Below are 7,633 nucleotides of genomic sequence, written 5' to 3' on the forward strand. Positions count from 1 at the left end.
TTATCACTGAACTCAAGGAGAACAGTGAAAAAAATTCCAATGAAGTACTCAATCAAGAGTCTCCACTGATGCCCCCAAAAATTTAAATATGCAAAACAGGAGTCCGTGGAGCCTCAGTTGCGAGTCTCAAAACACGGGATAGCCAGATATCACTAGCCTGTTGCCACGGGGTGCCTCCATGATAAGGAGAGCACCACACCACCCTGATAAATAACCCCTTAAGTCCCACTCGGTTGCGAGTATTGGAACATAGACAGGGAAACAACAAGGTGGCCCCTTTTGTCAATGTCTAACTCAAGGTGCGAGTATTGCGATCATGACAAGGGCTTGCAAAGGCATGCTTCCACCCACAGACAGCCGTTTCTGGGTTTTTTCCCCTCGTCAGTGTGGGGTAGGATTCTGGCTAGTTGGGGCAATGAAAAATCAACCAACAAAACACAGTAATCACTGAACTCAAGGAGAACAGCGAAAAAAATTCCAATGAAGTACTCAATCAAGAGTCTCCACTGATGCCCCCAAAAATTTAAACATGCAAAACAAGAGTCCGTGGAGCCTCAGTTACGAGTCTCAAAACACGGGATAGCCAGATATCTCTAGCCTGTTGCCAACGGGGTGCCTCCATGATGGGGAGAGCACCACACCACCCTGATAAATAACCCCTTAAGTCCCACTCGGTTGCGAGTATTGGAACATAGACAGGGAAACACCAGGGTGGCCCCTTTTGTCAATGTCTAACTCAAGGTGCGAGTATTGCGATCATGACAAGGGCTTGCAAAGGCAGGCTTCCACCCACAGACAGCCGTTTCGGGGTTTTTGCCCCTCGTCAGTGTGGGGTAGACTCCCAGTATGGGTTGGTACACTAGACTCCCAGTATGGGTTGGTACACTAGACTCCCAGTATGGGATGGTACACTAGACTCCCAGTATGGGTTGGTACACTAGACTCCCAGTATGGGTTGGTACACTAGACTCCCAGTATGGGATGGTACACTAGACTCCCAGTATGGGATGGTACACTAGACTCCCATTATGGGATGGTACACTAGACTCCCAGTATGGGTTGATACATGCTGTTGTGGATCTGCTTCACATGATCTGTCTTGTTGTCCCTGATGGCCGATCTCCCATCAGGAGAGAAATGATCTCTGTCACTTTCCCTGACATCATACACTTAGTGATTAATAGACCATCACAGGGAGGAAATGTCTGTCTCCTAATGTCACAATCATTCCTTTCTGAAGAAAATTCCTGTCCCATGAGTCTTCCAGGCACACATAAGGGATTTTCTATCTGACGCTGCGGCCACTTTACTACACGGACAAATGAGGGGAAGCAGGAAACATCAACATCGGGACAAAGTCTGAATAGGATTGTTTTCATGACTCTATAACAAACTATATTGACAAGACTTTTTTAAAACATGAATGAACTTGATGTTTGTGCAGTTTACATTGTGTTATATCTATCAGTTAATTTAAAGGGATTATCCAGACTCAGAAAAAACATGGCCACTTCTTTTTTGTTCCAGACACAGCACCCCCTCTTGTCCTCAGTCTGGATGTGGTATTGCAGCTATGTATTAATGATGTGAATTAGGCTGAATTGTAATACCTCACGCAACCTGAGGACAGGGATGGTGCTATTCTTTTACTGCCTAATTCTAGATAACCCCTTTAAGTAAATGCTGAAAAAATTAGAGTCCCCAGTAGTTGACACTTTTGAGCTATTTTCTAAGCTTTAGAGAAGGGAAATCCGGGACATTCCAAAGGGACATTGTTTACGTAATAATGGCAGTCATGTTTGATTGGGTGTGACTTAGAGGGATGCTTTAAATGAAGAAATAGAAAGCATTCCAGGCTGAATTTTTTGGACTTTATGTCCCATTCATTTATATATGCCCCCCCCCCACACACACACACATGGCATAGTTGTTTTATGTTCTGAATTCGTTTAGTGCTGCTGATGGGCAGCAGGGTTGCAGGGCTGTGAATGCAGCGCTGGGCTGTAATATAGTCTATAACAGGATCATGTTAGTAATATCATGGATTTATATTTCGAAGTACTATATATAAAGTGAATATGAAGGGAGCGGTGGAGATAATGATTACATTTAACTTTATTTTTAAAGGGCTATGAAAAAACAGGTTGTGTTGCTGCCATCTAGTGACAAAGAACTGGAACTGCCCCTTAGTTGCATTAAATAAAAGAACATCTACTGACCAAGTTCAACCTTTATTTCTGTGCTGAATTTATAGCGAATAGATACATTACTTACTATCTCTGTACAGAAAATATAACTGCTCACGCCATCTTCTGACCCAATCAAGGTAAAAACTCCTTTAAGGGATATTCACATGTCAACTAAATATAGGTAAACTTGTAGGGCTCATGAAGCCTGCTGTTAGTTTTCCTTTAAATATTTTTGCAAATGCATTAATTTCGCAAATTTGCCTTCGTTCTTCCTGCCTGTTTGCGCTTTCCAAAATTTTCTGACTTTTCCCGACAGTCAGTCAGTATTTGTTAGTAAATTCCCCTGTATTGTCCACACATCTACATTATACCTATATATACACCAGCCAGACAACTGCTTTTACAGCACAGCAGTGGTCAGTAACCAAAAGCGGAAAATCAGGAGGAGACAAGTCAGTCATGAAAAGGTACTCAGGAAAAGCTATGCCAGCTCACAGACTTACAATGGAGACTGTCACCTGCAGCAAGACAGAAAAGTCAATGGATACCATCTCATACCTCCCAACCGTCCCGAATCCGGCGGGACAGTCCCGATTTTGGGGTGGTGTCCCACCGTCCCCCGTGTCCTGATGTGACCCCAGCCTGCCCACAGTTCTTCCTGTCCCCCGCACTGGTCGCTGCTGCAGCCAGTAGCTGTCACAGTGACACTGACAGAGCAGGATATACTGACTTCCTGCCCCGCTAATGCAGTTGTGGCCGAAGGCATCATTCTGCCTCCGGCCACAAGAGGCCGCTCTCTCTCCCCCATAGCTCTGGTGCTCAGAGCAGAGAGAGAGGAGACAACAACGGAGGACGGCTTAACTGTAAGCAAGTGAGGATATGTTTTTTTTTATTACATAGGGGACAGTAGCTAAATGGGGAGGGATCTGACTGCCAGGGGGCTATAACTACATGGGGAGGGGGACTGGGGGCTTCCTAACAGGGGCCCAGGGGCTATGACTGTATGGGGGAGCATCCTAACAGGGGGCTATGGCTACATGGGGGCATCCTAACAGGGGGCTATGGCTACATGGGGGAGCATCCTAACAGGGGGCTATGGCTACATGGGGGGGGCTACCTACCAGGGGGGAAAAGCTACATGGGGGAGGGGGGATGGTGGTTTCCTAACAGGGGTCTATTGCTACATGGGGGGGGGGCTTCCTAACAGGGGGCTATGGCTACATGGGGGGCTTTCTAACAGGGGCTATGACTACATAGGTGGTTTCCTAAGAGGGAGCTATAGCTACATGGGTGAGCATCCTAACAGGGGACTATGGCTACATGGGTGAGTATTCTAACAGGGGGCTATGGCTACATGGGGGGCTTCCTAACAGGGGGCTATGGCGACATGGGGGGGGGGCTTCCTAACAGGGCGCTATGGCTACATGGGGGAGCATGCTAACAGGGGGCTATGGCTACAAGGGGGGACTCCTAACAGGGGGATATGGCTACATGGGATGGGGGGGCTTACTACAAATGGCGCTATGTCACATTGCCGTGAATGTCCCTCTTTCCTCCCAGCAAAAGTTGGGAGGTATGCCATCTCCTGCAGCGAGTCAAAGATTACAGCAAGCCAGGGAGTGAGCAGCTTTGCCAAGTACTTCTCCTGACTCCATATTAGATGTCTTGATACTGTCTATAAAGAAGTGGTGACCTTCAGGAATATTGTCTACCACCACTACCAGATTTAGACACTTTGAGTGCTGATGCCCTTAACTGACATCCTTAGGGGTGGGGAGGCACAAGTATTGGACTGTGTTCTCAAATCGTGTTTAAGTTAAAAACGAAACGTGGGAACTCAGTCTTTCAGCACTTTATGAGTGACTCATTAGGGAGGAGATGCTGAAAGGAGTTTCCACATTGTGTTTTTAACATTAACACAATGTAAGAACACAGTCCAACACTTATCCCCCCACCCCTGTCTGTATAGCAGGTACATACTGGATATTGCTCTGCACTGCAGCCTCCAATGATCATGTGACTATAATTAGAGGCTGCAGTACAGATGAAGGCACTCCAGGAGCAGGGAGGGGTAAGTGCTCTGTGCTGAGGAGCAGAACACTAATTATTTTGTATACGTATATAGATCGCTACTGTCCTCCACTGGCTATGCTGGAACACTGCGCTAAGCCCAGCAAGGAAGGGGTTAAGTGGCAGGTTGTCACCCTAGGCATCAGATCACGGGTTTCTAGTGACAAATATGTCTCAGACCACTATTACTATCACTAGCGGTACTTTCTGCTACTCCTACAACTATCTGTATTAATAAGTAGTAATAATAATATGCACACACCGAGCTGGATGGACAGAGCAAAATTCATTGAATCCAAACCCCATACAGTACTTTTCATCTGCTGGAAACAATGTGTATATGATACATTATGCATATGGAAGAACCTCATTAAAAATTAACACTTTCTAGGAATTAACAGAAATGTCAGCAATCAGTTATCATAGGCCATCTCGGAGGACTGGGAAATATTGCCAATTTGCAAATAAATGAAGGCAGAGTGGTGCGAGGGTTATTACGGCTGCAGCTTTTCGTGTTAGTTGTTGTGTTGACAGCAATTACTGGTTACTTCCTATAGTGCTTTTGGCAGCAGGGATAAGGCCCAGGTTACAGTCTCCTGATTACAGTCTGTTGAAATCAGTATGGGGAGAGGTAGGGGGTCCTGAACAGTCATTGAGATTCACTAGACTGATTCAGAACATAGCTTCAAAAATCATTCCTTCATCTGTCAACCAGTTGGAAAAAAACTACTACTACTACTACTACTCTTCTTTTATTACTACTCTTTTTTTTTTTTTTTTGAAGATCTGTAAGATGGATAAATAAAGATTAAAAAATAAAAAAAATTAAAAAATTAGAGTCGTCCTCAGTGGTTTCTGCCTGCCCTGCCAGCCTTGATTGATAAATCCCTTACTGTTTGGGTATAGGAATAGAGTGGTGGGGACCAACGTACAGGGACTGCCCTGATGATGCTAGGTTTAAGCAGCATGAAAACATGATGGTTCCCTTTAAATCCTGCTCGAGCAGCATAAGTGTTACACTAGGGCCAGAATACGCCTTACGGGTGCGTTCACACCTACAGGATCTGCAGCAGATCTGCAGCAGATTTGATGCTGTGTTCAGTTATTTAAACGAAATCTACTGCAGAAAATCAGCTGCAGATCCTGTAGGTGTGAACACACCATAAAGGAGAAGTCTGTCCATTTTTAAAATCTGTCAGCCGGCAGGGGCTCAGACCCTAGCTGATAGACTGGCTGCTCAGCCAATCAGTGACTGGAGCAGTGTCCCACCCCATCAGTTAGGTGATGACGTCTCATCGCCGGAGGTCTCCGCAGGGGTCCCAAGGCGGCTCCCGCTGCTCACTGCAAGGACAGGTAAGTTCGTACTTCTGATCAAATTCCCCCCTGCTCCGATTGGCTGCCAGATTTAAAAAATGTGTGGACTTCTCCTTTAAGGCTATAGTCTCACTAGCAAAACACAGTAATTACTGAACTCAAGGAGAACAGTGAAAAAAACTCCAATGAAGTACTCAATCAAGAGTCTCCACTGATGCCCCCAAAAGTTTAAATATGCAAAACAAGAGTCCGTGGAGTCTCAGTTGCGAGTCTCAAAACACGGGATAGCCAGATATCTCTAGTCTGTTGCCACGGGGTGCCTCCATGATGGGGAGAGCACCACACCACCCTGATAAATAGCCGCTTAAGTCCCACTCGGTTGCGAGTATTGGAACATAAATAGGGAAATACCAGGGTGGCCCCTTTTTGTTAATGTCTAACTCAAGGTGTGAGTATTGCGATCATGACAAGGGCTTGCCAAGGCAGGCATCCATCCTCATACAGCCGTCTCGGGGTATTTGCCCCTCATCAGTGTGAAGCAGGATTCTGGCTAGTTGGGGCAATGACAAATCAACGAGTATTGTAACAAAATTAGTCTAATTAGGTAAAAAGGCCATCATTTAAGGATAAATAACAGATGTTATTCTAAAAGAACATCCGTCATTTTACATATATCGTTGGCCGGCCAATAAAAATTAGTGGTCGTCAATATTACAAAAACGCCGCCTTTCCCTGCTATGTTCTCTTAGTGGGGACATAGTGTAAGGGAATTGTTTGGATCACTTTCTTCTTAAAGTGGAAACCTACAGTAGCTTTATAATGATGATAAAATACCACAATGGGTAAGAGTGGAAACATTTCTTTATTCTATTATTACAGTGCCAAAGATTCACATTGCAGTGTTTTTCAGTAGATACAATATTACAAGGGGAAGACATTACAGTGCAAATTTGTTAGTGAGTGCAAAGTGGTTCAGTACAAATACCATTACAGTGCATTGGGTGGTGACTAGTGTTGAGCGAACTTACCAAAAGTTCAGGTTTGGCCAAACCTGAATGCTCTGTATTTGACTTTTAGTGGCCGGAGTAGTTGGAAGCAGAATATATGGATACAACCTATGGCTATGGCTGTACCCATCTTTTTTCAGGACTCCTTAGGGTGGCATTCAACTTCTCCAGCTATCTGGAGTCAAATGTTTAAAAGAACCGGAACATTCAGTAAGTTTGCTCATCACTAGTGGTGACGCGATTACAGATTTCATTTTTAGACAATATGAACATTTTTACAATGACAACATTACCACCATAAATACCATTTTACAGTTATCATGAAGATACAATCAACATTAAGAGCTGGGTAACATTGACTATAACCTATTTAGTACTGGTCCTGATTTACATGATTTCATATAGACTTAATCAGAGCTACATGTAGAATTCTGCAGGCCTCTGAGCTCACGTCTCCTGTACAAATCTGCTTGTTCAGTCTTAATAGAAAGTGCTGCCAAAGGACCTGCTGACCTTCTTAAAGGGGTTATCCAGCGCTACAAAAACATGGCCACTTTCCCCCTACTGTTGTCTCCAGTTTGGGTGGGGTTTTGAAACTCAGTTCCATTGAAGCAAATGGAGCTTAATTGCAAACTGCACCTGAACTGGAGACAACAGTAGGGGAAAAAGTGGCCATGTTTTTGTAATAATGTTTTTGGATAACCCCTTCAATAACATTCAGTCCAGATGGTGATAAATGGCCCTAAAGGTAGCAGTCACACTTATGTGAAAGGGATCTTCTGGTACCAAAGCCTAAGAAGAACCTATATTATGAATGGTTCTTAGTAGTTGTGGGCCTTGTTATAGAGTTACATTGGGGCCCAAGAGGATTAAGGCCCCGTTCCCACTGAGCAAAGCTAGCGGAATTCCGCGACGGAATTGTCCGCCGCGGAATGCCGTTAGCCTCCCGCTCATAATGGGAGTCTATGGGAGGCGCGCTCTGCTGCTCTGTACGCGCTGAAGAATGAACATGTTCATTCTTCAGCGCGTACAGAGCAGGAGCGCGCGCCTCTC

Source organism: Dendropsophus ebraccatus, chromosome 3, assembly GCF_027789765.1.
Source record: "Dendropsophus ebraccatus isolate aDenEbr1 chromosome 3, aDenEbr1.pat, whole genome shotgun sequence".
NCBI classification, from domain to species: Eukaryota; Metazoa; Chordata; class Amphibia; order Anura; family Hylidae; genus Dendropsophus; species Dendropsophus ebraccatus.